General features: G+C 36.6%; 1 pseudogene; it reads right to left on the reverse strand.

The window, feature by feature from the left end:
* Positions 1-10,514: 10,514 nt before the first annotated feature.
* On the reverse strand, positions 10,515-15,887 carry LOC100687816 (annotated as a pseudogene).
* Between the last annotated feature and the right edge of the window lie 363 nt (positions 15,888-16,250).

The following is a 16,250-nucleotide window of genomic DNA, read 5'->3' on the forward strand; positions in this document are numbered from 1 at the left end:
GATTGGCAGAATTAATATTGTGAAAATGTCCATGTTACCCATGGCAATTTACATGTTTAATGCAATCCCTATCAACATACCATGGACTTTCTTCAGAGAGTTGGAACAAATTATTTTAAGATTTGTGTGGAATCAGAAAAGACCCCGAATAGCCAGGGGAATTTTTAAAAAGAAAACCATATCTGGGGGCATCACAATGCCAGATTTCAGGTTGTACTACAAAGCTGTGGTCATCAAGACAGTGTGGTATTGGCACAAAAACAGACACATAGATCAACGGAACAGAAAGAGAACCCAGAAGTGGACCCTGAACTTTATGGTCAACTAATATTCAATAAAGGAGGAAAGACTATCCATTGGAAGAAAGACAGTCTCTTCAATAAATGGTGCTGGGACAATGGGACATCCACATGCAGAAGAATGAAACTAGACCACTCTCTTTCACCATACACAAAGATAAACTCAAAATGGATGAAAGATCTAAATGTGAGACAAGATTCCATCAAAATCCTAGAGGAGAACACAGGCAACACCCTTTTTGAACTCGGCCACAGTAACTTCTTGCAAGATACATCCACGAAGGCAAAAGAAACAAAAGCAAAAATGAACTATTGGGACTTCATCAAGATAAGAAGCTTTTGCACAGCAAAGGATACAGTCAACAAAACTCAAAGACAACCTACAGAATGGGAGAAGATATTTGCAAATGACGTATCAGATAAAGGGCTAGTTTCCAAGATCTATAAAGAACTTCTTAAACTCAACACCAAAGAAACAAACAATCCAATCATGAAATGGGCAAAAGATATGAAGAGAAATCTCACAGAGGAAGACATAGACATGGCCAACATGCACATGAGAAAATGCTCTGCATCACTTGCCATCAGGGAAATACAAATCAAAACCACCATGAGATACCACCTCACACCAGTGAGAATGGGGCAAATTAACAAGGCAGGAAACCACAAATGTTGGAGAGGATGCGGAGAAAGGGGAACCCTCTTACACTGTTGGTGGGAATGTGAACTGGTGCAGCCACTCTGGAAAACTGTGTGGAGGTTCCTCAAAGAGTTAAAAATATACCTGCCCTACGACTCAGCAATTGCACTGTTGGGGATTTACCCCAAAGATACAGATGCAATGAAACGCCGGGACACCTGCACCCTGATGTTTCTAGCAGCAATGGCCACAATAGCCAAACTGTGGAAGGAGCCTCGGTGTCCATCAAAAGATGAGTGGATACAGAAGATGTGGTCTTTGTATACAATGGAATATTCCTCAGCCATTAGAAACGACAAATAACCACCATTTGCTTCAACGTGGATGGAACTGGACGGTATTATGCTGAGTGAAGTAAGTCAGTCGGAGAAGGACAAACAGTGTATGTTCTCATTCATTTGGGGAATATAAATAATAGTGAAAGGGAATATAAGCGAAGGGAGAAGAAATGTGTGGGAAATATCAGAAAGGGAGACAGAACGTAAAGACTCCTAACTCTGGGAAACGAACTAGGGGTGTGGAAGGGGAGGAGGGCGGGGGGTGGGGGTGAATGGGTGACGGGCACTGGGGGGGAAACTTGACGGGATGAGCACTGGGTGTTATTCTGTATGTTGGTAAATTGAACACCAATAAAAAATTAATTTATTAAAAAAATGACAAAAGGAGATGAATGTACTCCTTTTTAAAAATCACAGTTTTACAAACATGGCTGCATCATGAATAAGGAAAACAGGAAAAATACGTGTAGGCCGGACACTAGACTTACCACTTAGAGAAGGTCTTGATTCTTGTTTGCCATGCTAGGTACAACTGCTACATATTTTAAAGCAGTGAAATGCTTAACTAGGAAGTTGTAGCTCTTTTTTTGGTAAACATTTCTAATTAAAATAATGTGTCACTCATCATAGTTTTTGAGTAAAAACATGTATTTCATTCTGTGTGCTATACAAATCATTTATTATTAATATATTTATTGTGGTGCATAGGAAAAAATACCGTTTAACATTTATGTTAGTTTACATATTAAATATAAAGCATGTAGAGAACGTTATTTGTTGTGACTAGATATCATTAAATCACTACAAAAATATTTATATTGCCATTCAATTTTCCCCCCCATTTATATATGTACTTCTGTTTGCTCTGGAGAGAACTGCCAGACTAATGACATTTAGAGTGATGACAGCATCATCTGTCAGCCTTCTCTGTAATTCTCTCTGGGCCCTAGCAGACAAATACGTTTTCACATGCTATAAAAAATTAAGTACCAAAACAATATAAAAATAACTTTAAGGGTCTGACAAAATAGGCTAAAGCAAGGACATTGAAAGTTAATGCTTCCCTTTCTGCCTAAACTTGCCTTATTCAATTTCACAGATTTTTATAAAATGTAATAATTCTTAAAAACCTATGGAGGGCAAAGAGAGACGAGATCCTCTAAAAGAAGATATAAATAATGTTCTAAGTGTACTTGTGGTGAATTCCTAGGTGGCTCAGCAGTTTAGCACCTGCCTTTGGCCCAGGGTGTGATCCTGGAGACCTGGGATTGAGTCCCACATCAGGTTACCTGTGTGGAGCCTGCTTCTCCCTCTGCCTGTGTCTCTGCCTCTCTCTCTCTCTCTCTTTCTCTCTCTCTCTCTGTCTCTCATGAATAAATAAATAAATTTAAAAAAAATAAATATAATTGTGAGTCATCTAGATGACTCCAAACATACTTATCATTTAGGATGGTTCCTGCTGAAGGTAACCAAAACCCAACACAAAGTGGCTTAAATTATAAGTAGAGCTGTGACAAGTCATGCTTCAGTCATGGTTTTGCTGTATTTATGATTCTTTGTGCATAATCATGTTTTACTATTAATGTACTTAGTATTAATGTAATGGCTTTAGCAGTTCTGGTTCTCGCACATGCCCTGAGAAAAAGTCCATTAGTTCCAATGTTCCCAGCAAGACTGGTCACCTAATTTCGTGTTTGCCCAGTATTTAATCAGTACTGCCCAATGAAATACAAAGTACTGGTTCATTTATTTATTTACTTTTTAGAAGATTTTATTTATTTATTCATGAGAGACACACACACACACAGAGAGAGAGAGAGAGAGAGAGAGAGAGAGAGAGGCAGAGATACAGGCAGAGGGAGAAGCAGGCTCCATGCAGGGAGCCTGATGTGGGACTTGATCCTGGGTCTCCAGGATCAGGCCCTGGGCTGAAGGTGGCGCTAAACCACTGAGCCACCCAGGCTGCCTGTAGAGGTTCATTTAAATCAGCCATGCCCACTCTTTCCAGCTGGGGATGGAGGAAATTTTTCCAGGTTATATTGAGATATATGGGGAAGGGGAATTTTTTTTTTTTTAAGATTTATTTATTTATTTTAGAGACAGAGTACAAGCTGGGCAGTGAAAGGGAGAGAGAATCTCAAGTGGATTCTGAGCTGAGACCAATGTGTGGCTCAATCTCCGGACTCTGAAATCAGGGCCTGAGTCAAATCAAGAGTCAGAGGCTTTTTTAAACAGAAATTTGAGTACTTCAAATAGTGCAAAAGGGAAATGAGTCTTGGGTAGATGATCGATTATGTTTGCTGCAACTGCATAAATGCCATTGCTTTTACTTATAATTTATCTCTTGAAATTTTGTGATGATTCTGAATTGCTCTTCTTTTTCATTTATTTTGCCCACAAATTACAATCCATATGTACACTGTCTTCTTTATATAGCAAATCTGACTTAACTTCTTAAAGTTTTTTGGAATATCCTTGAAATTCAGCAAAAAAGTATAAGTTCCATGAAATGGGAAGATCAAATTTTTCATGATATTTCTGTGACTTACTTCTGTTCCTTACTAGTACACCTCAGAATTCACATTGTAGGATTATAAACTCTATGAAATTTTTATACTTTTGTTTCCACGCAATTGCCTATTTTTGCTCTAGTATTTGTTATCATTATTTCACCTTGCCTTGAATTTTTAGTTCTTCCCCAATAATCACAACTAGCTTAGATGCTTCTTTTTTTAGGAAGGCTTCTTAAATGCCAAAGACTAAAGTGCTATCCAGACATCTATACACCTGTACACTATAGCTCATAGAGTATTATTATAAAAGGTCTATTTATGTGTTGTCTTATGATAGGCTCTATGGAAGAACCTGTTTATTACTATGAACACAGCTGCACTTAAAAATATTTGCATAATGAAACCACAGAGTATTACACTAATAGTGGCCTCATATGGTCCCACGTTGATTCTCATTTCCTATGTTTCAGTTTTACCTTATTTATATATTTAAAGTATACTATTTCTTGTTTTTATTTTTTCCCATTTCTTTCTCTTGCAATTACCTTGTCATTTTACCAAATTAACTCTAATTCACTATTAAGGCCCTAGTTTAAGGCCAGGCAGCTGTTTACAACTCACATGTCCATGTTAAGTCAGCCTGTTATACATTCATAGAGTGGCCTGATTTTTTCTTATAATATTCAGATAGAATGCATAAGGACTTATTTGGTACGTTTCCTCCTTCATCCATTGTAGGACCCATAGGATCAGAGACTTCATGGATCTATTTACCTCTAAATTCTATAACCTAGTACAGTCCCTGGAATATACTAAACATGTAATAAATGTTTAAAAATGTAAGAATAGTACAATTTTATCTATATCTCACCACTCTGAGATCATATCCTGAGATGAAATCAAGCGGTTGGATGTTTAACTGAACTACCCACATGCTGCAAATTTTATGTTTTTTTTTTTAAAGATTTTATTTATTTATAGAAACAGAGAGAGAGGCAGAGACACAGGCAGAGGGAGAAGTAGGCTCCATGCAGGGAGCCCGACATGGGACTTGATCCTGGGTCTCCAGGATCACACCCCAGGCTGCAGGCAGTGCCAAACCACTGCGCCACCGGGGCTGCCCAAATTTTATGTTTTTAAGTTTGGACCAGTTCTCCCTCTAACCTTACACACTCAAAATTCTGCTAAGTGGCTAAATATCTAATTTTGAAAAGTCAAGATAACTCCATTACTTATGATTAATGACTTCTTCTATTTTTTATAAATTGACTGCTTTTATGCATTCAAAAATTTCTGAGTTTCTCATTATCTTTTGAGGGAAACTCAGGCAGTGGACGCATTTTCCTTCTTATTTCTGACACCCTGTTCTGCTATAGCTTATCTAGATCCATACCTCCCATTCTGAGAAACTGCCTTCTCCAAGAATTACAGAAGGAAAACAGGAAGAAGTCTCTTCTGCTACTGAATTCCTACATCTATCTTACAGTTTCTATCTCATCTACTTCCACTTTCCAGCACTGGGACAGCCTTAGTTAAGTACCATTAGCATTTTAATATGATTCTATTTCATCCTCTGTCTTACTGTGGAGACTGTCCTTATGTTACCACAGATTCTTTCACATGATAAACCCATGTTCTGGTCCCCCAGGCTTTTTGGCTACTAATATTCAAAACCAATGTTGGACCCCAAAGTAGTTCTAACACCATAGTTTTTAAAAGTCAGTTTTTTCTTTGCTGTGGGCTTAGAATATATATTCAGACTTCATTTGACTCTTTCTTAAGCCATGTTTTCCAACCTTTTGATTAAAATCTACCTCAAAAAGTGTTCTGGCTGCTTGAATAGTCAAGAAAGAAAATAGAAAGGACTTCTCAGGTCATATAACTAAATCCTATTATTTAATTTGCCATTTATTTTTTCCACCATCCAGACCAGGAAATAAAAACACACAAATTAAAACAGATTACGATAATCGGAAATGAACACTATTCAAACAAGTATCTTATTAAAGCCCAAAAGGGCTGAAATTCAATCCTCATTGCAGAAATTACCTTTAGATTGGAGGAAGGATCCATATGGAGGAAGATCCATTTTCTTCCATAGAAAATGAGGGCTACAGATAGCTTTTATTTTTTATTTTATTTTTTTACAGACATCTTTAATATCTGTATTTATGATAATGTTTCCCAGACCTCTCCACCCTGTTGAATATCTATATATTCACCTGCCAAATATTTCCTGGGCATTTCCAACATATATATCACAAATGTATCAACTCAACATTTCCAAAATGGAAGAAAGATGGCCTTCCCTAACTTTCAACTCATTATCCTTTTGCAATTCTAGTTTTTCATTATCTACCCCATTTCTGTTAATTATTCTTGACCCAAAAATTGTTCAAGTATTTCTAATCTCAAAATAAACACAAAAACACCCACCATCAGTTACTCTATAATCAGCATTATATAAAGCTTTATTCTTCTTTTATATCCAAACACCTTGAAATGATTTTCTCCTCTTGCTGCCTCACAATCTGTTCATTCCTCAACTTTTATTCCTTAACTAAATTCTCACTTCTACTCTCATCTATTCAGTTAAATTACATAATTTAATAAATCTAATGGATACTTTTCAAACTCAGTTTTCTCAATCTCTGTATAGCACTCTACACTACTGAAGACTCCTTTTTTTTTGCATTTCAGTCAAATTTTTAAAAATTTGAAACTATTGTTTTCAATATTAATCTTTTTCTGTATATTGTTTTAGGGTTTTCCACAGGATTTCATTAACTGGGAGTGGAGAGGCTAATCATATGATTTTCATATATCCTAAGACTAAGGCCATGTTTAGGTCTTACCCTCTTTGTGATTGGGAACTATTGAAAGGTTTTTAATTGACTAGTATCTTTTTAATTCTATAGTTCAGAAATACCATTTTGATGTAGCTGAGACTAATTTATTGTAAATTTCAAAAGACTGATGATGACCAACTAGGAGACAACTGAAAGAGTCCAACTGGAGATGACAAAAGTCTTGAACAATTTAGTGTCAGTGAAGACCAAAATAATTGTTGAATAAATTAATTGTTACACACTTAAAATAATGGGCATAATATAAATAAAGAACTCTAAAATGGCTTTTATTTTTCTGATCTGAACATTTTAATGAAGTGGTTCTCAACTGGGAGCAATTTTTGCCCTCTCCCCACCTGGTACCATTGACAATATCTTGTTGATTGTTATAGCTGGGGGGAGATGCTACTAGCATCTAGAGTAGAAGTCAGATATGCTGGCCTCTGCATTCTACAATGCACTGGATAGCCTCCAGCAACAAAGAATTTTCTGGAACAAAATGTCAATGGTGTTGAGATTAAGAAACCCCAGTTTAGTCAAAGTAGGTGAGAAAGGTTTGGGGGGAAATTTTTTGGTTATGGCTTAATTTGAGATTACTGGTGGACATTTGATATTGGTTATATGAATAGACCTGGAACTCAAAAGAGAGTTTGTGTCTGAGGATATAGATTTGGAAGCTGATAGCATATAGATGATAGAAGATTTCAATGAGATTAATCCATGATAAAATGTAAGCAAACCCACCAACTACTTTGTCATTGCACACAAGTGTTCTAAGAATGTGTTAGAAAAGTGCCAAGGTATTGACCATTTCAGCCTTCATGGTGAATGAGTTGGGCTTAAGGCTGTTGTAGCTGCTGACCCTGTTGCCTTTAGGGTTAAGCAATTTTCTTAACTTAATGGCTAGGAAAATATTTATTCTATTTTCTATATATTTCACAAAATGAAAAATTTTGGTAGACACTGGCAGCAGAAAAGAATGAAAGGCAAGAGGATTAAGACTGGAATTTCATGGATATATCAGGGGGAGGAAAGGGGAAGAGAATTAGAAGATCAGTTGTGGAAGCAAAGAAAGAATATTTAAAAAGAAAAATTAAAACATGTAAGATGCTCGTAAGTGCCAATTAGGAGAAGATATTGTAGTATCTTAGTTACTATATTATAGTAACTGACCTTAAGAAGGATAGATATTTGCATGACCCTGAAGCGTATGGTTCTAATGATGCTAAATGTCGAGTGGAATGCCTATTTTACCATATTTATATTTACACATAGGAGAAGAGGCTTTCTCCCCACACTACTGGAAAGCGGAAGTTAGAGTGCAAATAAATACCCTACCTTCTTTCTACTTCTCCTTTGTGGTTATTTTCTAGGAGAGGAAGTTTTTTACTGGATTGGTAAGATTTATGAGACATGGGTTCACTGGACCACATCTAACATTACCAACATTTGACATCGGCCCTAGAAATTGGAAATAAACTTCATTTTCTCTCTCTTCACCTGCTAATTAACAGATGAGGTAAGGGTTTTTATCATATTATTGCTATTGCTTGTTTTATTTATGTGTTTTTTATTTTTTATTATTTTTTTATTTTATTTATGTGTTTTTTAAAGCAGATATCTAGACTGTAATCATCTTGTATTACTGAAATTTTATGTCCACTAAAGAGCAACTTCCCATGCCCCTCCCCCAGCACATGGTAGCCACCATTCTACTTTCTAATTCTCTATATTTGACTATTTTCTATACCTCCTGTAAGTGGTGTCATGGAAGTACCAGTATCTGGCATATAGCAAAATCTCCTTCCTTTTCAATGCTAAATAATATTTCATTGGTCTATACATAGACCACATTTTCTTTTTCTATTTATCTGTCAATGACATTTAGGTCATTTCTATATTTTAGCTATTGTAAATAATGCTGCAGTGAACATGGGAGTGTATGTATCTCTTCAAGATGCTGATTTCATCTCCTTTGGATATATATCACAAAATGGGACATTGGATCATATGGTAGTTAAATTTTTAATTTTTGAGGCAACTCCATGCTGTTTTCATAGGCTAAACCAATTTGCAATCCCATCAGCAGTTTAAAAGTGTTATCTTTCCTCCACAGGTTTGCCAATACCTGTTATTTCTTAAACTTTTTTAAGTTTGTTTATTTATTTATTTATTTATTTATTTATTTATTTATTTATCTCTACACTAAGCATTGCAAATATCCACAGTGAAACAGTCCTTAGTATATTCCCTTTTTCTTGGGTTATTATGGATAGAAGTGAAGAAAAAATGATCTGAGTGGGAGAATTGAAAATAAGTAGGAACTCTTAATGAGATCATAGTAGTAAGAGTTAGAAAGAGTTAGGAGTTATAAGGGTTTGGAAGACATAGGAAAAAAGAGTGTATGGTCAGAATATTGAAAGTTATGATTTCAGAAATACAAATATGGAACTACAATAACCAGTAGCCACAATATTACAAGTATATATTATTTATATAGTGAAAACATCACTATATAGAGAAATCAGATCAAAAGTCACATATATTTACTTTTATCAAATATTTCAATATTTTAACAGTGTCACCTTTTTCATGTGTATATGAGCAAGTAGTTTCATATTTTTATTTCATAAGAAAAAAATTATTAAGTCTTAAGTTGATATTCTTTAAAGTGTATTTCACAGAAAAGTTGGTTCCATTAGATGTTGGAAACAAATAAATTGATTTACATAAAATAATGTTGGCAAGTGCTGCACACTCTACCTCCTTAGATCTTCACTAAACTTAAAAACACTGGAGGGTCTGATAAGTCTAGAAGTATAGAAATATCTTTAGTTTTCAACATTTATATTACCATAATGATCACAGGACCCCTTCTGACAGACATTAACAATTCTTTTTTTTTAAAGATTTTATTTATTTATTCATGAGAGACACAGAGAGAGATGCAGAGATATAGGAAGAGGGAGGAGAAGCAGGCTCCATGCAGAGAGCCCGATGTGGGACTCAATCTCGGGACTCCAGGATCATGCCCTAAACCAAAGGCAGACACACCCAGGTATCACAGACATTAACAATTCTTAACACACTCTGAACTATTGTTTCTCAAAGCACTCTTTGAGAATCATTATTTTAAGCTAAACAATATATGTATGTATGTGTGCATATACATATGTAATGTATGTATGCATTTAAACCTCAGAGAATTTATTATTTCCAAGTAATATTGAGTTTCTGTGTCTGGAAGCCATCCATGAATGCAATATGTCCATTCAGTTAGTCAGAATGGGCTACCCAACCAGAAGGACAGATGCTGTTTAACCCAATTCCTGTGGGAATGAGTGAGCTATGGCTTCCATGATTATAGTTTAGATTGAGAAGGTTCTCTACTGCTGAGTTGGGTGGCCTGCTTCCCCAGTCAACATAAGTGCTCATGTAGTACTGCTGGGCTGGCATGGGTCCCTTGATTCATCCTAATCTGTGAAATGTCAATGTTATCCACAGCCTGAAATAGGTCTGGACTGAAAGGGTGAGACAAAAGCTTGCCATTTCAATTTGCCAGACGTTGCTGCAATTACAACACCAAGACTCTTAATAAAAACTAAGTGGTCTCTGTACGAAAGGGCAGAATGAGATTGTGAGTATCCCTTCGAAAGAGTTGATTAATATTCTAAAACAGTGGGAAACAGTGGCAAGGAATACAACCTTGATCATGTGCATCACATGGCCTGGCCATGTGAGAACAGTTGGATGATCTGTACCATTGCTTTTGTTTTTTTTGTTTTTTGTTTTTTTTTTAATTTATTTGGTATAGTTCCAATACCTGGGCAACAGTGCTTTTCCTTTGGAGAGAATAATCGTCCTGCCCCTTTTCACTACACTGCTGTGCTATGGCATGTCTCATGCAGGTACTTCCTTCTTTCCTTTGGAATGTCCCTTTCACCTTTAGTTTATCCCAGGCTTGCCTCCTCTTACAAAGATGCTGGTGCTGTTTGGCATTCATATAAAGAGGCCCTTCTTCAACCATCTCCATCCCAGGTAGAGGTATACCTTGGATAAGGCACAGAGCCACCTCCAGGCACCATCATTAATTACTGTCCCTCCTGAATTGATCACATAGCCTGCCACTGGTAGAGTTATAATGGCAGGCCCTTGCCCACTGCTGGTTTGTTGGTATTGGCCTCTGTCTGAACAGTCCGTACTTCTGCCAAACTGGCTGCTGAGATGGTGGTCATGCCTTGCTAGAGAATGTTGCCATCTGCATCAACTGGCTGATAGAAGGTGGTCCGCCCTTCAACAGTCTGTGCTACTTGCTGCTCCTGGACAGTGATCTGCAGCCGTGTTTGTTTCTGGCTGGCACTGCAAGCTGCCTGTGGCTGCTGAATGATAATCTGCTGAGTGGGGTGCTATTGGCCCTGCACCTGCAACATTTCTCCTCTTTTTCTTCCTCGGAGCTGGATCTATCTCCACAGATCCAACAAAATCTGCTACAGATTCTGTTTCCCAGATACAGGTTTTTGTGTGATGATGTGACCCAGTCCACAAAGGACAGCTGGGGCCATGATAGGGTGGCCAGTTGATGTGATTAACAGGCTAGTGATTAACACTGGCCTGTACCACTAATGGATGCCCTGGACTTGCTGTTGAATTTGACAATCTGCTTTGTCAAAATATATTGCTATTTGCTTCACTCCGCCCCATGGTCCAACCAAGTTAGAATCCCATTCACAAGGAACTTCACTCTAGAGGTCCTAGAAGACTGTGAAGTACACTGCAGAGTACAGGGAAATTTGAGGCAGGCAAGACCATTCTGTACCTGGAAACTCATCTGGACCTTCAGGTGAGGGACAAGGGAATGCATCTCCACTTGGCACTACCATTCTAAAAGGGTCAATACCCCCAACATGCCTGATCCAGTGGTGACATCCCTGCATGAGACTGGCCTCAGCAGGCTCTGAACTGGAATGCCCAGAGGCACTTACAGGCTATGGGCCAGGGCCACCAGCTTCTCTGCATAGCTGGAGAGGCTCAGCTCAAATCTAGAAGTTTCTTCTTCATTCAATACATATCATAGGTGTATTCATATGCATACTGGACTATATTACTTTCTGATGGAGATACAGAGATATTTAGGCAAGGATTATTCATAAAACCATCTTATAGCACAGTAGGAAAAGTTAGAAAAGCACAGGAAACTCCAACGAAAAGACAAACTATGAGATAAAAGAGAAGTAGAAAGTTCTGGGAATATTTGCAGACTAACATCCCTGTCTGAAAATCAGAGAATAGAGTACTAAGAGTGGTATTTGAGTGTGATCTTTAATGTAAAAAACATTTTGACCAAAAATGTTGGGAATATATGGGAAACAGGGTAAATGTCTTGCAAAAAGTGGAGGAATACAATTTGACAGTAACATAAATATATAAAGAAGGTGAGCTGAATTATTGCTGTATTCTCTTTCAAGTTTTGCTTCTTTCATTTTACATCTCTGCTGCTCTATTTGTCTAATGTGGGCTTCTCATTGAGACCCTTGAAATTAGCACTTCCCAGGTATTTGGCCTGGCACATTCATCCCTAGCTGACATCCACAGCCATGGCTTCGTGAAAATCAGAAAGGCTGACAATGTCCATGCTAAACCAGTCTCCTAAATTCAGGCCATTTCACCAAATGCCTCCTAGATATCTCCCAATGCATGCCCCACAATAACCCTAAGAACATTACGTCCATCATTTCCTCACAAATCTATGTTGCCCTGAGTCTTCTAACTTAATCTGCAGCAATAAAATCCTTGAGAAAAACAATAAGGAGGAATCCTTAGGCAACAATAATAATAATATGATGTCACGTCTCTAGACAATTTAGAATATCCCTCAGAAATTTTCCACCCAGAGGAAATGAGAGAGTGATAGCAATCTACTCTGAAGATAGTTATACGGGCAAAGGAATCTCCCTGAAATACACCTCTGTTGAAGTGGAAGAAAAGAGCAGAACAGATTTTGAACTTCAAGGCGACACATGCAAGACTAGATGCATAATTTGCAGGGCTCGGTGAAAGATGAAAAGTGGATTCCTTTGTTTAAAAATTATTAGGAATTAACAAGTCAGCAACAGTAGAGTATGAAATTTGAGTGTGGGGTCCTTCTGAGTGCCAGTGCTGGGCGACTGCACAGCCCATACACCCTGAAGCCATGCCTGTGTGCAAGCCCTAATCAATCAGAATTGGTGAGTTATACAGTACTTGAGGTTCACAGTAAAGGATGATAAGGTTATATTAAAAATAGGAAAGTATTCAACAGAGAAATTTTAAAGAAAAGTAAGAGAGAAAAGTGAGCTCTAAATGAGAAAAAAATGTGACATCCAAATTTTCACTATTCTGTGCATCCTCTATTCAGCTCAATCCTGTAATTAATTACCACAGACATAGTACGAGATACTTTGTAAATATTCACACCAATTAAGGACTTGTGCTTTTACTTTATTAACTCACAACCATTCCGCATTCAAACGTTCCTTACAAGTATGTTTGACATCTATTCATGTATTGTGTGATCAAGAACTCTCATTGTGTCCACAGATATTTGTCTCCACCTGCACGTGCTTCTTTTAGAGAGAATATTCATGTGGCTTCTGTGAAGCCTTGTTTTCCATTCTGACATCTTATCTGCAACTTCCTTCCTGATAACCTCAGAAAAAAGCTTATTATTTCCGTTCATATTCTATTCTGCTCTCATTGAATGCCTTCCATTATGCCTCAGTGGTACAAAGTTTTCTATTATTGATCACGCTACCTTTCAAGGAGTATTGAAAGAATCTTCTGTTGTTTTATTCACTTTCAGGGCAGCACATCTTTGTATCATCAGCTGTGCTTCTTCAGTCAATGCATTTTTACCCTTTCAGTTTTACTTCATTATTTACTCTCTCTGGTGTTTGAAATATATTCCCAGATTTAAGCAAATTAGGCATTGATGCCAAATGTATGCCCAGTAAGACATATATAAAAGAATTCTGTGAATATCCGGGATACATTTGTGCATCATTGTTGACATATATGCCCCCTCTGGTCCGGTTTTGATCCCTCGTCATTGGAACCTGTCAATCATTCTAAATTGTATGTGGGTTTTATAATGTGAGGATATTTCCCAGAGGCTGAAACAACTGAAAGTCCTGGGCAAATGGAAAAACAAACTAATAAATAAATAAAGAAATTCAACAAAAGGCATGACAGAATGTGCCATTCTGTGTATTTTTTACAATTTGGATTTTCAATGCTCTGCCATATGGAAAAGATGAAAAAATCTATTACTAAAATTCTTATGGTAAGATGGTTTCTGAATTCACTTTGTTTTTAGAAAACAAATAACGTAAATTAAATCTCCTGAATGATATCAAGAGGAGAAAGCATGATACCATGCATTTTATACGGTTGTTAGGTTATTATGTTTTTAATAAATGGTGCAGTGCATGTTATTCTTGAGTATATAATTTTAATGACATGTATAGCAAATAAATGTTTCTGTAATTCTAACCTTTTTTATATGGTTTGCTCTTCTGGTCATGTGTTACTTTCCAATATTATTATATTCAGTATCTCTTTTTTGTTTCACTCATAGTTATAAATGAAAAAAGGTTTATTAGATAATGTTTCTAAAATTTAAAAAACATTAATTAGAAAATATCCATATATAATTTTCATTTTTCATAAATTCTTGTTAGGCACCTAGTGTCTATTATCATATCATGAATTCTGTACTGGGGATATTTAGTTCTAAATCATGTGCACAGTAAGGGGGCCTGGGTAGCTCAGTCATTGAGTGTCTGCCAGAGTTCTGAGATTGAGTCCCACAGGTTCCCCAAAGAGCCTGCTTCTTCCTCTGCCTGTGTCTCTGTCTCTCTCTCTCTCTCTGTGTCTCTCATGAATAAATAAATAAAATCTTTAAAAATTTTAAAAAATAAATCATGTGCTCAGTAACATAGTTTCCCATATTTTATCAGTTCACCACATGAGTTCCAAATTCGTATTTATTCTGTGGCATCTGAGAAATAAACCTATAGAATTCTGTAGGAACTGTATTAGCATAACCCAAACTATAAAATATAATTTTATAATTTTATAAAACTGAATGTACTTGGATGTATTATGATATTATTGTTTCTGCTTGTTTTTACTTTGTGAATGTGCAATAACCTCTAAAGTCTTAATTATTTAATATTCTGTGAATCACATCTCACTCAAAAATGACCAAGGTCAGGCATATGATATGTCAGTCACATTCCCCACATAATCAAAATTTTACCATGGGAGCTGGTTTCCTATGCTGTAGTTTCCCCTCCAAAACACTGGAGTATGTGTGTGTTTATGCTGGTGTTTGAGAGCATTTGTGTTAGGCACGGTGTAGGCATTTCAGTGCAGAGCACCTTTAACGTATAATTATTCCAGAATACAATCTCAGAAGATAATTCATTGAAAAGTGGAAATATTATCATATTTCTGTTGTATTGCTATGATCTTTCATATGATGATCACATCTTAATTGACAAAATAAAAATAAACAGATAAGAAAAGTTAAGAGCAGAATGGTGATCTTTTTTTTTATAATTTTTATTTATTTATGATAGTCACACACACAGAGAGAGAGAGAGACAAAGACATAGGCAGAGGGAGCAGCAGGCTCCATACACTGGGAGCCCGACGTGGGATTCGATCCCGGGTCTCCAGGATCGCGCCCTGGGCCAAAGGCAGGCGCTAAACCGCTGCGCCACCCAGGGATCCCCAAAATGGTGATCTTACCCAGAGATGAAGGTACATACTTAGAAAGGGGAAGATAAACAGTAAGAGAACGTTCCAACTATAAGGTGTACAATGACATTACAAATATGATCAACATGAAATACATTCATTATGTCAGTAGGACATTGTGGCTTGGAGAAATATATTTTACAGGTGTAATAATCAAATTGTACTAACAGAGGCTACATTAATTAAAGTCAAGTTTAATGAATCATGGAGTATCTTCTAAGCTGAAGCAGGATATATTATAAATCAATTTACCATTTGCTTATATCTTGAGATCCAAAGTACTGCATGCTTGAGATGGCTACTGAACTCAAGAGAACAAGTCTCCAGGTATATGCATCAAATGGAACTGGACTGCAGGTCAGGCCTATTACAGCAAAGATTTTCAATTCTGGAATAAACATTAATACCAGACTCAGTACTGCCCACAAATTTGAAGAGGTAAAAGGCATTTTTAGAATAAAAAATCAAAGTCTGTACTGTCCCTTTCACTTTTAATATCCACTAATTCTGTGAGTTTCGAACTTATGATAATTGGTATTCGTTGTTGTGAGTTATTTAGCAGCAACATGGAATTGCCTAGGCTTGCACAAATAATTTTGGTATATTTATAGAATTTTATGCATTGCAAATAGAGAATACATTTGGTGTATTAAAAAACAAACCATGCACTAGAGAAAAGAAAATCTCACATTCAAAAGAAACTTCATAAAACCATGTTTCCTAACCATACTGCAATAAAATTAGAAATCAATTAGAATATTAGAAATCAAATAGATTAATCAAATAAAATCATCATATCTGGTAACTAACAA

Source organism: Canis lupus, chromosome 22 (genome assembly GCF_011100685.1).
Source record: "Canis lupus familiaris isolate Mischka breed German Shepherd chromosome 22, alternate assembly UU_Cfam_GSD_1.0, whole genome shotgun sequence".
Classification (NCBI taxonomy): domain Eukaryota; kingdom Metazoa; phylum Chordata; class Mammalia; order Carnivora; family Canidae; genus Canis; species Canis lupus.